We start from the raw sequence: 19,517 nt of genomic DNA, 5'->3' as shown, positions 1-19,517 counted from the left end.
AAAAAAAAAAAAAAAAAAGTACAGACAAAAAAAATTAATGTTGGATTTGAATGCCTACGAGATAGAGATATCCAGAAGGTGAACTGATTCAGGTCTGGTCAAGAGAAACAGGAGGAAAGGAAGAAGACAGTTGTCACAGAAACATTACAATGAGGAAAAAGTTTTCCAGATAGAGATAATAAGTCCTTTTCCAAAATTTTTCACAGTGACCATGTATTACTTTCATAATCAGAAAAAAAGTCAATAAAAGGAGGGCACAGTCAGCAGCAAGGTCAAATAAAGAATTGTGCCCACTTGGTGATAAAGATCCCTGGTGACCCTGCTGTGAGGAACTGCAGTGGACAAGAAGGCAAAAGTTCATGGTGGAAGGGTGACTGGGAGGTAAGAGTGAGCACCAACTACAGCAACTCTCTCACTAAGCTTGGCAATGAAGAACAGTCTCTACATACCTGTCACCTTAAATACGTTCCAGGAATATGGTGAGATGTAACAGTGAACCTGATATAACTGGAGCAAATTTATTCCAGTAAAGGCACAAATCCAGCATTCGATATTTCCAGTATTCCCTTTAGACTCTTAAGTTCAGCTAAAAAAAAAAAAAAAAACCTGAGAAAACTCTCACCTAAATGAAGCCATAATAGACAACTAAACTTTGCTTTTTAAAAAATGTAATTGGATAAATCCAAAAGCCTCAAGAGGCATACTAACTTTTGTCCACAGAGGGGTAAGATGAATTGAATGGCAATACATGGTCAGAATAGGGGAAAGGATGAGATTTCTCTTAGTGCTAAATAGGAAGCCATAATATCAAAGGCGGATGCTGGTTTTCTAACTTGTTAGTCTTCAGCCTTGCCTATCAAATCAAGTTAGAAGATAAGGCAGTTCATGTTTCTTTCTGCTTCAGTAAAGGCACAGGAATGCTCATTCCAAAAAAGAGTGTTTATTAGCATATGAGCCATTCTTTGTAAAAATTGGAGGAATAATGGCTAGGCACATGGCTCACGCCTGTAATCCCAACACTTTGGGAGGCAGAGACGGGCGGATCACCTGAGGTCAGGAGTTTCAGACCACCCTGTTCAATATGGTGAAACCCGTCTCTACTAAAAATACAAAAATTAGATGGGTGTGGTGGTGCATGTCTGTAATCCCAGATACTCAGGAGGCTGAGGCAGGAGAATTGCTTGAACCCGGGAGGCAGAGGATGCAGTGAGCCGAGACTGCGCCATTGCACCACAGCTCTAGATAACAGAGCAAGACTCTGTCTTGGGAGAAAAAAATCAGAGGAATAAAAATAGAATAGTATATAAAGGCCCCTTCTCATTACATAATACTTTTAGGGAGGAAAAAAGTATACAGTAAGGAAATTCATCATTTGTTTCTTAAAAACTGTAAAAGCTGGCCAGGCATGGTGGCTCACACCTGTAATTCCAGTACTTTGGGAGGCTGAGGTGGGCAGATCACCTGAGGTTAGGAGTTTGAGATCAGCCTGACCAACATGGAGAAACCCTGTCTCTACTAAAAATGCAAAATTAGCCAAGCATGGTAGTGCATATTTGTAATCCCAGCTACTCAGGAGGCTGAGGCAGGAGAATCACCTGAACTCAGGAGGCAGAGGTTGTGCCACTGTACTCCAGCCTGAGCAACTAGAGCAAAACCCCATCTCAAAAAAAAAAAAAAAAAAAAAAGCTTTCAGAGACCATCTTATGACAGCCTTCTTCACTGGACCATTGTACTAACAATTTGCAACTTCAGCAAAGTACTGGAGATATAGATATAGATATAGATATAGATATAATGAAATCTTTGTTTTTACAAATGAGGAAGCACAAATAAAGTGACTTCTGAAGCCCCATTAAGATTAGAATTAGATAGGAAATACAGTCTCCTGGATCTATACTTTCCCCCTATAAAGGACAATATATCAAAAACCTATGTTAAATTATGACACAAATAAAATTAAATAATTCTGACAGCATCTATTCCAAGAGTTTTTATCTTTCAAATTAGGTCAGTTTTTCATAAGTGCCACATAAAACTTCTACACAGAGCTGTGATGCATTAAAGCAGACATATCACATAAACCATACTAACCTAAAAGCATATAAAGGCTGCTTCCACGGCTATTAAATTGGGAAAAATGCCAAGACCAGGAGGGTGTGAATATAGGCAGAGGCACAAGAAAAGGCATCCACCTCCATATGTCTCTAAGCACTGACAGAAAGAATGCATCCAATTCCCACAGTGTGCCTTTTTTAAAAAAGTAAAAAAGGGGGAAAATAACCTTATAGGTCAGAAAATGCAGTATTTCTCAAATTAAGTCTCAAAATATTGGATGATGACTTTTTTGAGGAGGCAGTCCATTCCTTTTTTTCTTTTTAGGGACTATTCTCTAAAGCCAATTCATAGAACTTCTGAATTTTGCCTTAGGAGGATTAGGTGGTTAGGGTTAGCGGTGCAACAGAAAGAATCCTTTATTGTCTATCAATAGATACTGAGTAATATAGAGAGTGGTCTTTGGAAACACATGTATCGTTTTCAAAAACTCATCGCTCACGGCTTCCATCTTAAAATTCACAATGGTATTCAAATGCAGCACCTATCTGCTTCACAGTTATCTATAATATTGACCAAATAAAGCTAACTTCCAGAAAGTACTGTAAGGTGTATAAGCTTGATGGGAAAACAAAACATATTAAAAAGGAATACTGACAAGTTGGGATGACAGCCACTACATTGCTTTTCTATTGCATTTACAACAAATGCAACACCCAGTACAGTTTGACAGTATTAAAAACAGAAAATTAGTAATATGCAAATTTACACAGTTCCCCAGCCTGCTTTTGTTGGAGTAGGGAGGGAACAAAAAAACTTTTGCTTAGGCTGTTGTGAATTATTAAACAACAGTTCAGCATAGAGACAAAATGAAGTAGTCTATTTTGTTAAACTTAATGATGTTTATGTAAGTTAATCCACAGTCATTTCCTATTGCTCCTGTGACATAACGCCAAACACCCACAAAACTCCAGCATAACACATTTACCTGCCACGCAGGCAAATGAAAAGCCTACCACTGATAAATGCCACTAGAATGAAGATCAAAATGCAGATGAAAACTAATAAAAAGTCAAAGTAAAAAAAATTAATACATTTTGAAAAGTATATTGAGCATTACCAGGAAAATTTAATTTCCAATGATTTTCAGATATTCAGAGTTCCTGTTAACAACTCTGTTGCTTATTTAACCTATTCTAGTATTTTTTACAGAAAATAAAGGAAAATAAAACTCCTACCCCTTTGCATAGCAAACCACTAATTCCTTGAGTAAGGTGATGCTTGCTTTTACTTTGAAACCGATCATTCTTCCATATGACAAAGATACTTTGCTTGGCCAAACTTTAGTAAGGCCTCTGAACTTTCTTCTAGGCCCGTCTGTGCACTTCCTCATAAAATCCAGTTTTAGCAAAAGACCCCCCTCCCATCTTCAATATCTGATCAGGTTGTTCATTCTCCACCATCCCCCAGGTGATGTCTGATCACCCTGACTTGTCTTCAGCAAGAATCCTGTTAGATGGGTTTAACTAGAATCCCCTTACTCGAAATGTTTGCTCTTAGCAGTTTACCTTTGACTGACTCCCACCCTGCTCCTTGCCCATGATGTATTTTGAGTTGAGCCCAATCTCTTTCCTCTGCTGCAAGACCCTGTTGCAGTGGTCTGTCTCTATACTTACTGAGATAGTCTTGAATAGTCTTCTTTGCCAACCTTTAACAAGTATCATTAAATAGATTTTTCCTTTAACATATATTTTTATGTAAACATAAATTTTTTTTTTTTTTTTTTTTTTTTTTTGAGACGGAGTTTCGCTCTTGTTACCCAGGCTGGAGTGCAATGGCGCGATCTCGGCTCACCGCAACCTCCGCCTCCTGGGTTCAGGCAATTCTCCTGCCTCAGCCTCCTGAGTAGCTGGGATTACAGGCACGCGCCACCATGCCCAGCTAATTTTTTGTATTAGTAGAGACGGGGTTTCACCATGTTGACCAGGATAGTCTCGATCTCTTGACCTCGTGATCCACCCGCCTCGGCCTCCCAAAGTGCTGGGATTACAGGCTTGAGCCACCGCGCCCGGCCGTAAACATAAATTTTTAAAATTTTAAAAAATTGCAATAGCAATTTCTGACATCACTTGCATATGCAGTACTTTCAGAGTTGATCAGAGCTTTAACATATACCCTATTTGACCAAAAGGTAACTCAAACATAAGGCTCTCTTAAGGGATAGATTCTAAAGGCTAGTCTTGAATACAGTTCAAAGATTTTAAGCCTAGCCTTAAATACAGTTTGAAAATCCATTATGTATAAAATAACATTTGATATGAAAAGTAAAAGAACAGCTACTAATTCTAGAGTATAAATGCAACCCTACACTGCCCTTGTCTGCCGCCATACACACAAATCCCTGGACTGGACAATGATCTTAGGCCAAGTACCTAACACACACCAGCTGGGCATAGGCTGGCCCATTAACACAGTTGTAGGTAACTGAATTTTAAAATGGCTTAACCCTGGGGAAAGAAAAAAAGAGGCTAAAATAAAAATTCAGAGCAGGCCAGGCCTGGTGGCTCACACCTATAATCCCAGAACTTTGAGCTACCAAGTCAGGAGGATCACTTGAGCACAAAAGTTCAAGACCAGACTGAACAATACAGGGAGGTTCCCTATGTACCCCACCCCCGTCAAAAAAAAAGCCAGGCATGGTAGCATGTACTTGTAGTCCTAGCTGTTTGGGAGGTGACCGTGGGATCACTTGAGGCCAGGAGTTAAGAGGTTGCAGTGAGCTATGATCATGCCACTACACTCCAGCTAGGGCGAAAGAGAGGGACTTGGTCTCAAAAACAAGCAAACATTGGTTAAAAATTCAGGATAACAAGTATTAGTGCACTAAGCAAATGAGTCTGCTTGCAAGCCAGGGACAGTGGTGCACCCCTGTACTCCCAGCAACTCGGGAGGCTGAAGTCGAAGAGTAGCTACAGCGCAGAAGTTTGAGTCCAGCCTAAGCAACGCAGCAAGACCCTGTCTATAAAAATAATAATAAACAGTTTGCTTGTAGCATCAATATAGACAAAAGAGCTGGTAAGTTATGACTTCCGTCAGCAATACTGAGTGGGAGTGAAGGGGTTAGGGAATTACTTCAGAAATAGGCCCCATGGTGTTTACCAATGAAAGCCAAAGCCACTGTCCTGCCTACCTGTTTAGTAAGTTCCTCCTTCCACACGCCTCTAGAATCTGCTGAACCAAGACTGAAGTAGCAGTCTGTGCACTGGTTGGTTAAGGTACACTCGGTTAAGAATTACTACTTGTAAAGAAATTAGATTGGCTGAGTGTGAAAGCTCACTATCTGTAATCCCAGCACTTTGGGAGGCCAAGGCAGGTGGATCACCTGGGGTCAGGAGTTGGGAGAACAACATGGCCAACATGGTGAAACCCCACCTCTACTAAAAAAATACAAAATTCAGCTGGGCACAGTGGATCATGCCTGTAATCCCAGTACTTTGGGAGGCTGAGGCAGGCGGATCACGAGGTCAGGAGATTGAGACCAGCCTGGCTAACATGGTGAAACTCCGTCTCTATTATAAATTAGCCAGGCGTGGTGGCATGCGCCTGTAAGTCCCAGCTACTCAGGAGAATCGCTTGAATCCGGGAGGCGCAGGTTGCATGAGCTCAGACTGCGCCACTGCACTCCAGCCTGGGCAACAGAGCAAGACTCTATCTCAAAAAACAAAGCAACAAGAAAATAATTTGTCGGGCGTGATGGTGGGCACCTGTAATCCCAGCTACTCAGTAGTCTGAAGCAGGAGAGTTGCTTGAACCCTACAGATGGAGTTCGCAGCGAGCCAGGACTGCGCCAGTGCACTCTAGCAGGGGCAACAGAATAAGACAGTGTCTCAAAAAAAAAAGAAAAAAAGGTATGAGATTTATGGTCAACAGAAAAATTTTAAAAAATGCTGCTTTAGTGACTGTTTTTGGAGCTTACCAAGGTAAATTTAACTACTGGGGTTAAAAATGAGCATTCCAAGGGGTACTGTGAGAAATAAATCTACACTACAGATAAATCAACCATTGGGTACCAAGAACCCAAACTGTAATGCTACCTGGTATTCTTGTCTTATCCTTCACATAAAACTATTTCTTAAGTACACAAAGGGAGTCTTCATCTTTGTTTATTATTCTGCAGAATCTGACAAAACTTGGAATTCCTAAAGCCATATATCAAGTATAATGGCTTATACAAAGTATACAGAATACTTAGTTTCAAGGTAAAACTTGGGCCTTTAGAACCAGGCCAACATAGATCCAGAATGGGGGCTTGGGGAAGGTGATTAAAGAAGCAATTACAAGTCCTACCCTAGGGTAATTCCTGAATGTCAGTACACACACACACATACACACACACACATATTTTTTTTTTCAGAACGAATACAAGTTTATTTAGCCAAGGGTGAAGACACATCCAGGGAAAAATAAAAGCATGCAAGAGCATTGGTGACCTGTGCTTTTTTTTAAAATTTAATTCTTTTATTGCATTTTAGGTTTTGGGGTACATGTGAAGAACATGCAAGATTGCTGGCAGTGTGATTTGCTGCCTTCCTCCCCTTCACCTATATCTGGCATTTCTCCCCATTCTGTCTCTCCCCAACTCCCCACCCCCCACTGTCTCTCCCCTATTTCCCCCCAACAGACCCCAGTGTGTGATGCTCCCCTCCCTGTGTCCATGTGTTCTCATTGTTCTGCACCCACCTATGAGTGACATGGTATTTGATTTTCTGTTCTTGTGTCAGTTTGCTGAGAATGATGGTTTCCAGGTTCATCCATGTCCCTACAAAGGACACAAGCTCATCATTTTTGATGGCTGCATAATATTCCATGGTGTATATGTGCCACATTTTCCCTGTCCAGTCTATCATCGATGGGCATTTGGGTTGGTTCCAGGTCTTTGCTATTGTAAACAGTGCTGCAATGAACATTCGTGTGCATGTGTCCTTATAGCAGAACGATTTATAATCCTTTGGATATATACCCAGTAATGGGATTGCTGGGTCAAATAGAATTTCTATTTCTAGGTCCTTGAGGAATTGCCACACTGTCTTCCACAATGGTTGAACTAATTTACACTCCCACCAACAGTGTAAAAGTGTTCCTATTTCTCCACATCCTCTCCAGCATCTGTTGTCTCCAGATTTTTTAATGATTGCCATTCTAACTGGCATGAGATGGTATCTCAATGTAGTTTTGATTTGCATTTCTCTAAAGACCAGTGATGATGGGCATTTTTTCATATGTTTATTGGTCTCCTGTATGTCTTCTTTTGTAAAGTATCTGTTCATATCCTTCGCCCACTTTTGAATGGGCTTGTTTTTTCCCTGTAAATCTGTTTTAGTTCTTTGTAAATACTGGATATCAGCCCTTTGTCAGTATATATTACTTAATGTGGTTATGATCATACTGTACATACAATGTACTTTTTATCACAAGGAGATATTTTCCATGCTATTACATGGCTTCAAAAGCAGTATCGTAAATGACTAAGTACCAGAAAATATTTAACCATTCCCTCAAAGCCTGGACATTATAATGTAACATCTTCACAAGTAGAGTCTCATGCATTTAAGTGTATATCCTTAGAAAAGATTTCCAGAAGTGAAATTCTTGAGTCAGAGTGTATTGTTACGACTATATCTTGCCCAACCACTCTCCAAAGGGATAATGCTAATTTTCACTGCTACCAGCAAGACAAGCGTGCAAGTTTTATGGCAAGGGTTTTGTATCTATCTTAGAGAACTGTTTTTAGGCCTAAAAAAGAAGAAACCAAGGTAGAGCTAGAGATAAAAGGTACAAATAAGACTAGAATAACTTGTTTTTATTCTAGAATAGTAATAGCTCTAATACCTCTAAAATGTTTACTATGTGCCACGTACTGTTTTAAGCTCACAATACTCATAAAACCCCGAGAAGTACATACTCTTGTAGATGAAGAAACGGAATGAGAGATGGGTTAAGGAACTTGCAAAGATCAAGGTGAAAATATCCATAAAAGCAGCACATACTCTTATCTCCAATTGTAGATGAAGAAACTGAATCAGAGGCAGGTTAAGAAACTTGCCAAGATCGCACAGCAAGCATATCATAGAGTATGTGTGTAGTCAGGAGCCAAAGCCCATGCTCTTACCACCACACTATGCAATGAGGGAAGGAGATTCTGAAGAGCTCACGGTGAGGTACTCCTCGGCAAGCTTATCCTCAAGTGGTAAGTAGAGTACAAGAGGTGTGACTATGAATTTCTGCCCTCATGACACATTTGAGAGAGATACATCAATCCCTTAGCCTTTCATTCATTTCCAAATCTGTAATTTTCTAATGTATTGAAATCAACTTAGCAACAAAAGAAGCCATAATTGGAAACATTCAAGTTTCATTTTTGGCAAAAAGAGACTTCAAAAATTGAATATGATAGTCTTGAAGGCCTGAGGACAAATGACATTACCAAGCAGTAAGGCTGGAACAACTACACAGAACACACGCTAGATAGTATGTACAGATACTGTTGTGGTGTCAATTTATACTAGATTTATTTACAAAAAAAAATTTGTTCTATAGAATGAGAAATGCTAGAGAACAGAAGAAAATGACATTAAAATATAGGCCGGGTGCGGTGACTCACGCCTGTAATCCCAGCACTTTGGGAGGCTATGCGAGTGAATCCCTTAGTTCAGGAGTTTGAGACCAGTTTGGGCAACATGGCTAGACCCTGTCTTTACTAAAGATACAAAAATTAGCCAGGCATGGTGGTGCACGTCTGTGGTCACAGCTATTCAGGAGGGTGAGGCAGGAGACTCTCTTGAGCCTAGGAGGCAGAGGTTGCAGTGAGCCAAGATCATGTTATTGCACTCTAGCCTGAGAGACAGACAGAGTGAGACTGTTTCCAAAAAACACTGAAGAGACCAATCAACCAAATACACTATATAGGATTCTGAGTTACACAGACCATAAAATAAATAATATGTGGGCTGAGAGCGGTGGCTCATGCCTGTAATCCCAGCAGTTTGGCAGGCTGAGGTGGGTGAATCACGAGGTCAGGAGATCTAGATCATCCTGGCTAACATGGTGAAACCCTGTCTCTACTAAAAATACAAAAAATTAGCCGGGGTTGGTGGCGTGCACCTGTAATCCCAGCTACTTGGGAGGCTGAGGCAGGAGAATCGCTTGAACCAGGGAGGCGGAGGTTGCAGTGAGCTGAGATCATGCCACTGCACTCCAGCCTGGGTGACAGAGACAGAAAGAAGAAAAGGAAGGGAAGAAGGGAGGAAGAAGGGAAGAAGAAGGGAAGAAGTGAAGAAAGGAGGAAGGGAGGAAGAAGGGAAGAAGGGAGGAAGAAGGGAGGAGGAAGGGAGGAGGAAGGGAGGAAGAGAAGAAGGGAAGAAGGGAAGGGAAAAGAAAGGAAAGAAAGGAAAAAAGGAAAGAAAAGGAAAATGTGTGTATGCAGCATATGCATGTATGTATTCTTTATGTGTGTATGCATTTTTTAAAAAACATTTCTGGAAAGTTCTCAAAATATATGTATGCATTTTTAAGTCCTCATCTCTTACAGATACATCCTGAAATACTTTTAGATTAAATGATATGTCTGGGATTTCTTACAAAATAACGTGGGAGAAAAGAAATAGTTGGCAATATTGAGCAAACAAGACCCGCCATGAGACGCTCAACTGCTGACGCTGCATGATGGCTGAGTGAAGGGTTTCTCACTACTATTTCTGTACATAGCTAAAATTTCCCACAATTATTGATTTTTAGAAAGGAGAACTAAAGATATGGGAGCATTCAGAAAACACTGGATGAATGGGCCTTAAAATGTTCATATGCACATACAGTGTAGAGCCACACACTGCTCAATTTGGAATTCAGTGGTTTCTTGAGCAGGGCAGCTCCGCAGGGACTCATCTAAAGTCCCTCCCACTGAGCCCCAGGCTATCTAATGCAGTTGCTCCTTCCTGGTTCAAACAACGGGCACCAACATAAGTTCTTGCCCTACTCCACACCCATTACTGAAAACTCAACAGGAAATAAGTCAGAAAGCAATTTTTAAAAGATGAAAAGAAAAAGAGACAAACACATGGGAAGAACTGAAAGACAACACTAGTCAAGAACAATCAATCCAATTCCTAATTAAATGCATGTAACTTTCAATCCCTTATTCTGTAATCTAAATGAGCAGTCTAATTAGTACCTGAATCTCCCTTGTGTAAGTGCACTTAACTTTCACACTTTAAAGATCATGTAAACATTTGAATAAATGCATAGAAAATTTTACCGTTCAAAGGTATTTCATTGTAAATCCTTTTATAACAAGAATAGTCGCTCTCATCCTCAGCGCTGCCTATGGAGGTGGTAGCCGTCTCCTCTTCGGCATCATGGCCACCCTTAGACCCCTTGTGAAGTCCCAGATGGTAAAAAAGAGAACCAAGAAGTTCATCGGCATCAGTCAGACCGGTATGTCAAAATTAAGCGTAACTGGCGGAATCCCAGAGGTATTGACAACAGGGTTCGCAGAAGGTTCAAAGGCCAGATCTTGATGCCTAACATTGGTTACGGGAGCAACAAGAAAACAAAGCACATGCTGCCCAGTGGCTTCTGGAAGTTCCCGGTCCACAATGTGAAGGAGCTGGAAGTGCTGCTGATGTGCAACAAATCTTACTGTGCTGAGATCGCTAACAATATTTCCTCCAAGAACTGCAAAGCCATCGTGCAAAGAGCTGCCCAACTGGCCATCAGAGTTACCAACCCCAATGCCAGGCTGCACAGCAAAGAAAATGAGTAGACAGCTTATGTGCATGTTTTGTGTTTAAATAAAACTGTAAAAAGTGCAAAAAATAAAAAAATTAAATTAAAAATAGTCACCTCCCACATTCAGTCATGTAGGAAGGGAAAATAACAGTACTAATTTTAAAATATTCTTAATAATGATGTAGCCATTAATATTTTTTGAGCAGTTAGCATGTAGTTAGACACTGCTCTAAAGAGGTTCATTATTTATATCTGCATATAAATTTCATCTTCAGGACAACTCTATGAGCTAGATATAATTATTCCCATTTTATAAACATGGAAACCGATTAAAAGTGTAATAAGCATTTTTAAATGATCAATTATACAAACAGCAGTTCATCTTAGAATACTAAGTACTAGGTCATTTTTTAAAATGTGCTTTATAGTATTTAAAATAAAGCCATATGCACACACACGTAAAAAACAGAGTCAAAAGAGTTGCCTAAAAGCCACCAAACTGGTTGTACAGAAGGTTCCTAATTACAAATACACTATATTTATTATTGTATTTTATACACCCTCCAATCCCAGTGGTTCTTCATTCTCTAAAAGGAAATATAAGTCACAGATCAAAGTCCGAAGTTTGTTTTAACAGAAATGTTTCCCATTGTCCAGGAAATGGCTGAAAATAACTGAACATACACAGACCCAAGCTGAACAAAAGCCAAAGGAAAGCATTACCTACCATCAACTCCTTAAAGGCAAGATCCCAGGTGTGATGTTTTTATAATCCCCTGCCCCAGGATCAAGCACAGAATACTTTTCACATCAGAGGCACTTTTCCAAAAAATAAAAATAAAAATAAAAATAAACAAAAAAAAGAGGCACTTTTCTATAAAAAGTAAACACCGAAACTACAACTGCATTCTAGTCCCCTGCATCTTCAATCTCATCTCCAAGTAAGGGAGGAGATAATGCTAAGGAACTCCTTTGAATAAAAGCACCTGCCCTTCACCTGAACTCCTTTGACTTGAAAACACCTGCCCTCCACTCAATCCACTGCAATGGGTCAACCTAACTTGATGGGTGGGAAACCCAGTGTGCAAAGGCAAGCCATCCAAGTCTGTGGACCATTTCATAAACCCTATTCCCCAAATCCCACTATACCTCCCACACGGAAGAGTTTCCTCTACCACAAACTACCTCATTTCTCTACAGGTCTCACCATCTCATCACCAATGGTTGAAAACTCAGCCCAGCAGTGATCAACCTTTTTTGGATGCTGGACCCTTTTGAACATCTGAGAAAGGGTCCAAGTTCTCTGCTTCCCAAAAATACCAAAGCATACACATTAAATGGTAGGATTTGAAGGAAAGCTCAGGGCTCCTGATTAAGAGCTCCCGCCTTAGCTCCTCGAACTTGTCCTTCATATTCACAGTGGCCTAATCCTGTCAATTTGACCTTTCCTCTGTGCTTTGTTAGCATCTTTATCACCCTTTACCCACTGGAACTACTGAAACCACTTCTCCAACTGGCCCCCTCCTTGCCCAGATCACATCCACTGCCCCACCCCCACCCCATCAATATTACCCAATGGCTACTAACTATATGCCTCCATTGAATTCCCAGAACTGTGCCTTCCCTGGCACACTTCCCAGATTCTACCCTGTCTTCAAGATAGAAGTAATCTTATTCTTTTCTGTGTCTTCATAGGGTACACACCACAGTGTCTTGTACATGGTAAGTACTCAGAGTGAATCTACGTCAAACCTAAGGACTTAAACCAGCCAGTCGGCAAGACTCTCATAAGTGGAAGTTTATGAGCGTCTGACTAATCAATACTTGAGCAGCCCATGAAGTTAATGCAATTAAGCAACTCCACCTGATCTAGCATCCTGCTTTCTCCAAGATGAGAGGTGGAAAAGGTGGAGAAAAAGAGGACACTCTTCATCTTGGTTATTGTTCTGCAAAGCACAAAGGGCTTTGGCTTGTGTAGCAGCACTCTGGTTACCTAAAACATTCCCATGTAATCAGATTTTAAGGAAAATTCTACTCAGCAGCCATGTGTAAACAAACACTTCCACAATAAAGTTATTTAACTTAATACTATCAGTTTAACTAGAATAAAAACAACTTTCATGTTGTTAATAACCTCCAGGACGGAACAATCTAGACATGCAGGCATTCAGCTATGAATTAGGTGACCTCCCTCTCATTTTCAAAGTACCAAACCACATCCTCTAAATACTAAAATATACAGACACTAAGTCCCAACAAGAAACACTGCAAAGTCTCCCCATGATTCTTTACTACATTAAACACAGCTGTCTTATAGGGTCATGTTTATATAGATTAAAAAAAAAAGGCCACACCAGCATTAGCACTAACAAAATTCCTGATCAACAGACTTTTACACACCCAAACTGGAAAGGAAGAGGATACCAACCAGCTTAAAAATACTTCTATCTTTAAGGTTTATGTTATAAAAACAGAATTAAACTATATCCTGTTATGTTTGGTTATTTCCGTATAACATTTTTATATATTTTTAAGAGCCACAAGGTTTTGCTAATTACTTCAACAGGAAACTCACTTCTCTGGTTCTAGATTAATTGTAAAGTATGCACAGTTCACACCCAGAACCGTTAGGTACTTCAATTATTAACAAACCAAACCACAAAGGAGAATCTGATACCCAAGATCAGATTTTGATGCTGGGTTATTAGATGGTAAAACTAGAGCATACCAAACAGCAAAGCCAAGAGGGTTGAAGTAAAGAGGAATGTGGTAAGAGTCAGAAATCATTCATAACTCCCTCACCAAAACTTTTTAAGAATAAGCTTATTCTAGGCCGGGCGCGGTGGCTCACGCCTGTAATCCCAACACTTTGGGAGGCCGAGGCGGGTGGATCACGAGGTCAAGAGATCGAGACCATCCTGGTCAACATGGTGAAACCCCGTCTCTACTAAAAATACAAAAAATTAGCTGGGCATGGTGGTGCGTGCCTGTAATCCCAGCTACTCAGGAGGCTGAGGCAGGAGAATTGCCTGAACCCAGGAGGCGGAGGTTGCGGTGAGCCGAGATCGCGCCACTGCACTCCAGCCTGGGTAACAAGAGCGAAACTCCGTCTCAAAAAAAAAAAAAAAAAAAGAATAAGTTTATTCTCACTTTCCCATTACCAATCTTACAGACAACAACTATTTTTCTTCTTTTTTTTTTTTTTTTAAGAGGCGGGGTCTCCCTATGTTGCCCAGGCTGGAGTGCAAGTGGCTATTCACAGGCGCAATCCCACTACGATCCCACTATTGATCAGCACGATAGTTTTGACCTGCTCCATTTCTGACCTGGGCCGGTTCACACCTCCTTAGGTAACCTGGTGGTCCCCCACTCCCAGGAGGTCACCATATTGATGCCAAACTTAGTGCAGACAACCGATCGGCATAGCACACTACAGCCCAGAGCTCCTCCCACCTCAGCCTCTCGAGTAGCTGCGACTACAGGCACGTGCCACCACGCCCGACAACAACTATTAAAATAACAGTAATCATTCCAGCAGTAACTACAGACTTCAGAAATTTGTGACTTGTGGGTCCAACTTTTTCCTTTTTCCTCAAAGCAGGAGCCTATTCCCTAGGCAAGGTCACCTGGTAGCTAACAACAGCCCACTGGAAAGAGAAAACACACACATCTTCCCTAAACTTAACAGCACCTGAACTGGAAGAAACGTTTTAAACCTACAAAGTATTTTCACAAACATATCATTTGGCCCTCTTTCTGTTCCCAAACTCATCTTCATGTTGGGGCCAATGTGCCAGCTGATCAATCCTTCTCCCCAGTGTGATTGCTCCTCCTTCTTGCGTTTCTCCTCCTGCTACCCTAGTCCCGCCTTGGCCATGAGGGAGATCATGCTCACGCAAACTGGACAGTGAGGGAACCAGATTGGCACTAAGTTCTGAGAGGTAATCTCTGATGAACACGGCATTGACTCCGCTGGCACCTACCACAGGGACAGTGACCTGTAGCTGGCGTGCATCAATGTGTACTACAACGAGGCCAGCAGTGGCAGGTATGTGGCCTGCACTGTGCTCATGGATCTGGAGCCGGGCACCATGGACTCTGTGCGCTTGGGGCCCTTTGGGCAGATCTTCAGGCTAGACAACTTCATCTTTGGTCATCGTGGGGCCAGAAACAACTGGGCCAAGGGGTACTACACTGAAGGTGGGGGAGCTGATGGAGTCGGTGATGGATGTTGTGAGAACAGAGGCTGAGACCTGTGATTGCCTGAAGGGTTTCCAGCTGACCCACTCCCTGGGTGGGGGGACTGGGTCTGGGATGGGTACCCTTCTCATGGGCAAAATTCGGGAAGAGTACCCAGACAGGATCATAAACACATTCAGCGTGCTGCCCTCACCCAAGGTGTCAAACACCGTGGTGTAGCCCTACAATGCCACCCTCTCCATCCACAAGTTCATAGGAAATGCGGACAAGATGTTCTGTATTGATAATGAAGCGCTTTGTAACATCTGTTTCAGGACCTTAAAACTGACCACACCCACCTACAGTGACCTGAATCACCTGGTGTCTGCTACCATGAGTGGGGTCACCACGTGCCCGCGCTTCCCGGGCCAGCTGAATGCTGACCTGCCAAAGCTGGCTGTGAACATGGTTCCATTTCCCTGACTACAGTTCTTCATGCCTGGCTTTGCTCTGCTGACTAGCCGCGGCAGCCAGCAGTACCCGGCCCTGACCGTAGCTGAGCTCACCCAGCAGCTGTTTGATGTTAAGGATATGATGGCCGGCCGCCTGTGACCGCCTTCCCACCCCCAGCCCCTGTGCTGTTATGGCCGCTATCCAACCATGACTGCCATTTTCAGAGGTCGAATGTCCATGAGGGAGGTGGATGAGCAAATGTTCAATATTCAGAACAAGAACAGCAGCTACTTTGCTGAGTGGCTCCCTCACAACGTGAAAACAGTCATCTGTGACATCCCACCCCAGGGGCTAAAAATGTCGGCCACCTTCATCAGTAACAACACAGCCATCCAGGAGCTCTTCAAACATGTCTCCTAACAGTTTACAGCTATGTTCAGGTGCAAGGCCTTCCTGCACTGGTACACAGGCGAGGGCATGGATGAGATGGAGTTCACTGAGGCAGAGAGCAACCTTAACGACCTGGTGTACAAGTACCAGCAATACCAAGACTCCATGACTGAGGAGGAGGTAGTCTAGAAGCTTCCTTTACTAAGTAAAGGGGGAAGCAGTGTGGATTCTTTAGTGTGTTCTGATAGCCATTGTCACTGAGCAGTTCTTTGAGTCTTTACACCTCCTGCTGCTGCATTTTAAAGCATTTTTTAGTATGTAGTTTGGCCTAATAAAACATTTTTATAGCAAAAAAAAAAAAATGTCACCACAAACAGTGCCTCATACTCCTCAGTATCTTCATACCTCACAACCTGCAACCACTGCACAGAAAAGACAAAAGTTCAGAAAGTGACTGGGCACAATGGCTCACATCTGGAATCCCAGCACTTCAGGAGGCCAAGGAGGGCAGATCACGAGGTTGGGAAATAGAGACCATCCTGGCTAACATGGTGAAACCCCATCTCTACTAAAAATACAAAAAATCAGCTGGGCGTGGTGGCATGCACCTATTATCCCAGATACTCAGGAGGCTGAGGTAGGAGAACTGCTTGAACCCAGGAGGGGGAGGTTGCAGTGAGCTAAGATCGCGCCACTGCACTCCAGCCTGGGTGACAGAGCTAGACTCTGTCTCAAATCAGTTTGTTCAGAAAGTGAAACTTGCTCAAGATCACAGTAACTACAGAAATAGCCATTACATCAAAAGTCAACATTTTCTGATACACTAAAAGTTCAAAACACACTTTAAGTTACAAAAAAACCTAGATGAGGTAAACCAAGTTCTCCCTGTGAAAACATCTGACAGTATGTCCATACTAACACTCAGTCCCATTACGTACTATACTTCCCTCCGAGTTTTAGAAAGCAAAGTAAAAGACAATCTGAGAGCTTTTTATCCAAAAAGACTTCTACAATCATCAATAAATAACTAAATTACCTAGATGCAAAACAGAAGTTAACCTGCATTACCTGAGATCTTATGAAGAGGTGACAGCATGAGACCTGCATTCACACTTAGGCAGACCTTTTAAAAATCAGTTCATTTATACATAACACTTTTAAGGAGAGTAACATTTGCCATAATTTTTCTACTACGAGTGGAATGTAAAGGTGAGAAAAATGCACAAGGATAATAAAAAAGGATGTACTTTAGCTTGTAAATTTACTAATAACGATTTAACACCTACAGATATGCTCCAATGTGCTACAAACCCTGATTTAATGAATGAAAATGAAAGTCAAACAACGTGTGATCAAAGGTTCTAGCAGCCGTTTGAGTGCAATAAAGTATTGAGAGTGAGTTACCACAGTATTTTTAAAAATGACAAACATAAAAGAATTAGCAGAATGGGTGCTGATGCATACACACACACACGCACACACACACGTGTGTCATGGATCAATTCAGTATAATATATATATGTGTGTCAAAACAATATTGAGGTGTTATATGTATTACATATTTGCTCTTTAGAGCTGCATATATATATATAAAATAGAAATTAGAAAATTATATCTACACTGAAGAACCTCAATACTTTTCTTCTTTTGGGTAGAATTCAAACCTTACTCAAATTTACAAAATACTACACTAGAACAGAAATTATTCAGTGCAGGAGAGGATACGAGCAGCATAGGAAAAGCCATTAATATATTTTTACCAGAGTGGTTTAATAAAAACCACAAAGAAAGCAGAAATCCCTAGCCAGCCTCCTCCAGATGTGCAACATTGGAAAATTGTGCTCAAATTGAAACTACCTAGTGGGGCCTAAAGAGATCAGGGTATTATAACAGAAGCCCAAACTGTAACCTTGGTGAATTTTCTTATGTTTCACATTACAAGTCTAAAAAAATTTCCTGTCTCTAATTTGAATGTTCAAGCAAATCATTTCTCCTATTCAAATCCCACAATTTGGAAGCTAAATTATCAAACAGATCTTTTATTCACTCACTCAATATATACTGAGAATCTGCTATGTAACAAGTGCTCTTTCAGAGACTGGGGATACAGAAGTGACTAAAGCACAAAATCTCCATCCTCAACAAGCTTATGTTCTAGCTGAGAGACAGATTAATAAGGTACACAGTATATAAAAGGTTATGGAGCAAAAAGGGAGCAAGGTATGTGTGTGCCATACAGAAATTATTATTGATTGATTTGATTAATTGAACCAAGGTCTCACTCTGTTGCCCAAGACGGAGTGTAGTGGTGTGATCACTGCTTACCACAACCTCGAACTCCCAGCCTCAAACTCCCAGCCTCAAGCTGTCCTCCCACCTCAGCCTCCCAAATAGCTGAAACCACAGGCATACACCACCACTTCCAGCTAATTTTTTTTTTTATTTTCATTTTTTCTAGAGATGAGGTCTTGCTATGTTACCCAGGCTGGTCTCCAACTCCTGGGCTCAAGCAATCCTCCCACCTTGGCCTCTCAAAGTGCTGGGATTACAGGTGTAAGCCACCACAAACGACTTAGTCATAAAATCTGGAAAGCTATTTTATAGTTATGCAGATCACAGAACAAAAATTTTTGAAAAACAAAACTCACAAAAAGAATATAGTATGAGTGCCCATTTATATGACAAATCCAGAAATGGAATGAGAACATCAGAGTAAGAGAAAGAAACAAAATGGCACAAAAAGCAAGGTCTTTTTGAAACTGAATCTGATCCTGATGTGTGTGCAAACCATTCCTAAAATAAATCGATTTGAAACAAATTTTAGAAGAACACTTATGGAGACAAAAAAACTTAAAAGGGAAAGAATACAAAAAGAACACCTACCAATCAGGTTAAAATGTCAGATTTTTAAGTCGATCTGTTAGCAATTAAGTGTAGTATTTCTCAAGTTTGCAATACTAAAAGTAAATTTGGATGGAAGCAGAAAGTGGCATCATGGCTATCTGATGCCACTGAGCTCTAAATTTCTTGCACAATTAGAAAAACACACAAATCTAAAACTACATATAAATGCCCTCCACAGGCCCTCATTTGGGAAGATCAGAAAGGAGGAAGAGGGACACCAGTTAGAGAAACAAAAAACAGGCCAGTCAAGCGGTTTAAAAAAAACAAACAATAAAAACTATTTTATCTTAATGTAAAAACACTGGCCAGAAGGTAAAGAAAACACCACTTGAAAAATAATATTTTTCCTAGCACAAATTAGGAAAAGACAAATAGGAAGGCTTAAAAAAGGCTAAGGAAAAATATTCAATATACTAGTCAAATTTAATCAAAGAAATGAAATTACTGTGAAATTTTCTTTCTGGTCTTTAAAAAAGGACTTCAAGCCAAAACACCCCTTTTTAAAAATAGGTTCACATATATTTTAATCCTTTTCCACCATTTCTACCCAATTGCTGCAAATCTCAGAAACAAAACTCAAATGACTCCTCAAAAAATATGGCTGAATAGAAACTTAAACCTTTAGAAAAGAAGTGCTTCAAGTGTCAAGAAACATAAAACCTGGTGAAACATCCTTCAAGACCACTGAATTGATTTATTACACACTTTCTTCAGGTGAAACAACTGAATAGATTTTTTTTTTTTTTTTTTTGAGA

At 40.8% G+C, this 19,517-nt stretch overlaps 1 protein-coding gene and 2 pseudogenes across 4 annotated transcripts in view; 2 read left to right on the top strand and 1 right to left on the bottom strand.

Moving 5' to 3' along the window:
* Window positions 1-19,517, bottom strand: part of FBXO34 (F-box protein 34) — an 85,730-nt gene that overhangs the window by 9,664 nt on the left and 56,549 nt on the right. Inside the window, exon 1 of one of the 4 annotated variants that reach the window (XM_012451002.3) lies at window positions 450-630. The exons of the other annotated variants lie outside the window; for them this stretch is intronic. The gene's annotated coding sequence lies outside the window, so the exon portion shown is untranslated. Of the gene's footprint in view, window positions 1-449; window positions 631-19,517 lie in introns of those variants that run through there. 4 annotated transcript variants of the gene reach the window in all.
* On the top strand, window positions 6,571-18,655 carry LOC105716395 (tubulin beta chain-like; annotated as a pseudogene).
* Window positions 9,449-10,870, top strand: LOC105716396 (large ribosomal subunit protein eL32-like; annotated as a pseudogene).

The sequence above is a fragment of the Aotus nancymaae genome, unplaced genomic scaffold, assembly GCF_030222135.1.
Source record: "Aotus nancymaae isolate 86718 unplaced genomic scaffold, 86718_ANA_hifiasm-v0.15.2.pri h1tg000062l, whole genome shotgun sequence".
Taxonomy (NCBI): Eukaryota; Metazoa; Chordata; class Mammalia; order Primates; family Aotidae; genus Aotus; species Aotus nancymaae.
This window is presented reverse-complemented; position numbering and strand designations above follow the sequence as displayed.